Below are 2,593 nucleotides of genomic sequence, written 5' to 3' on the forward strand. Positions count from 1 at the left end.
CTGCAACGGTTGGACTTAAAAATCATCATATGTGTTCTACTGAAGAAACAAAGTCACCTACATCTTGGATGCCCTGGGGGTAAGCAGATAAACATCAAATGTTCATTTTTGAGTGAACTATCCCTTTAACAGGCCTGTGGCAATATTTATCCATAATCCTGGATTATCTTTGTGTGTGTCAATGAATGGCAAAGTTGGGCCAGATATATACTTTATGCACACAGGTAAATGTGAGTCCGTATATGAGTAGGTTTGCAATATTTTTTGTCGGAGAAAGTCTGTTAAGATATCTGTAAGATCTTGATAAAACCATTCGTTCCCTCAATGTCAAGTTAGGATTACTGACATAATCGCCTGTCCAACATCGCAAAGAAGACTTTTCAAAATCTCCAACTTCCCTCTGTCCATTTCTCATTTTGAATCTCTTTAATATATCATCTTCTCATTTGTTTTGCCATATTGAATATTTGTCATAACTTAAAGACAATAGATGGAAATACAAGGAACACTAGGAATTAAAGACAATAGATGAAGATACAAGGGACACTTGGAATATCACATTGGACAACAGTAAATGCAAGGAGCCCACTTTATAGTAAGTGTCTTTAACTGCTATGAACATACATTTAAATGAATCATTTGATACAATGCACTTATTATGTACATGCATATTTTAACATTGTACTTATATTTAAAAACACCTTCCTGTAATTACATCTATAATTAATTTTTGTAGTCACATCAATAATTACAGTGTTGATCCTACCCCTACACTTTCTAACGATACCACCAAACCTGCCCCTAACCTTAACCATATCCCACCTCAGTAGCAGCAAAACTGTTTTGCTATGTGACATAAACACAACAGGTACACTGTTGACATAAGTGTATTAGTTAAAGACCTATATAAATGTAAGTAATCCAAAAATTGCATAATTCTTACAATATCATACAGTATTGACTATATACTCTGCTCTACTCTCAGAAGTGAGAGAAAACCCCATAGCACAAATAATCACACCATTTAATGGTTGCAACAATTCCACATTTAGTCGATATTTCAAGCAATTCTTTAGAATTTTTACATTTACATTAACATTTACATTATTATTTTATTTTTATTCATTTATTTTTTTATGATTCGTTATGGTTTGGGTGTCAATTCTAAACCAAATAAAAGAAAAAATAAAATACAGCAGAAAATATGAGATATAATAGAGAAACCTTTTGGTTAAAATACAACATGAAAATAATACAGGCTTTGTGATCTGACAATATCTCAGTATAATCCACTCAAAAGTCTCATACCTTTCAAAATATAAATTAAATTTTCCTAAATCCTCACACTTGGAAATCCACTCACACACAGAGGGTGACACTTTTCTCACACCCACTGGGTGTCTACATACAGTATCTCATACTGACTGAATTTCAGCAACAGACATACCTGAAAAATCATCTATAAAGACATTTAGCATAGACAGTTTTTGCTCGTCAGTCAGTTAATCAGGCAAACAAAACATACAAAGCCATTGTTATAAAAACTACAGGAATATTTCGCCCAAAATTAAAATTCTGTCATCATTCAAAGGTCAATCCAAACCTGGATGAGTTTTTTCTTCTGTGGAACATTTAAAAAAAATACATTTTCTCCATCCACTGGGTATCTGAGGTTCCGTATATGAGTAGGTTTGCAATATTTTGTCGGAGAAAGTCTGTTAAGATATCTGTAAGATCTTGATAAAACCATTTGTTCCCTCAATGTCAAGTTAGGATTACTGACATAATCGCCTGTCCGACATCGCAAAGAAGACTTTTCAAAATCTCCAACTTCCCTCTGTCCATTTCTCATTTTGAATCTCTTTAATATATCATCTTCTCATTTGTTTTGCCATATTGAATATTTGTCATAACTTAAAGACAATAGATGGAAATACAAGGAACACTAGGAATTAAAGACAATAGATGAAGATACAAGGGACACTTGGAATATCACATTGGACAACAGTAAATGCAAGGAGCCCACTTTATAGTAAGTGTCTTTAACTGCTATGAACATACATTTAAATGAATCATTTGATACAATGCACTTATTATGTACATGCATATTTTAACATTGTACTTATATTTAAAAACACCTTCCTGTAATTACATCTATAATTAATTTTTGTAGTCACATCAATAATTACAGTGTTGATCCTACCCCACTTTCTAACGATACCACCAAACTTGCCCCTAACCTTAACCATATCCCACCTCAGTAGCAGCAAAACTGTTTTGCTATGTGACATAAACACAACAGGTACACTGTTGACATAAGTGTATTAGTTAAAGACCTATATAAATGTAAGTAATCCAAAAATTGCATAATTCTTACAATATCATACAGTATTGACTATATACTCTGCTCTACTCTCAGAAGTGAGAGAAAACCCCATAGCACAAATAATCACACCATTTAATGGTTGCAACAATTCCACATTTAGTCGATATTTCAAGCAATTCTTTAGAATTTTTACATTTACATTAACATTTACATTATTATTTTATTTTTATTCATTTATTTTTTTATGATTCGTTATGGTTTGGGTGT

The sequence above is a fragment of the Sinocyclocheilus anshuiensis genome, unplaced genomic scaffold (genome assembly GCF_001515605.1).
Source record: "Sinocyclocheilus anshuiensis isolate Anshui unplaced genomic scaffold, SAMN03320099.WGS_v1.1 scaffold248, whole genome shotgun sequence".
NCBI lineage: Eukaryota > Metazoa > Chordata > Actinopteri > Cypriniformes > Cyprinidae > Sinocyclocheilus > Sinocyclocheilus anshuiensis.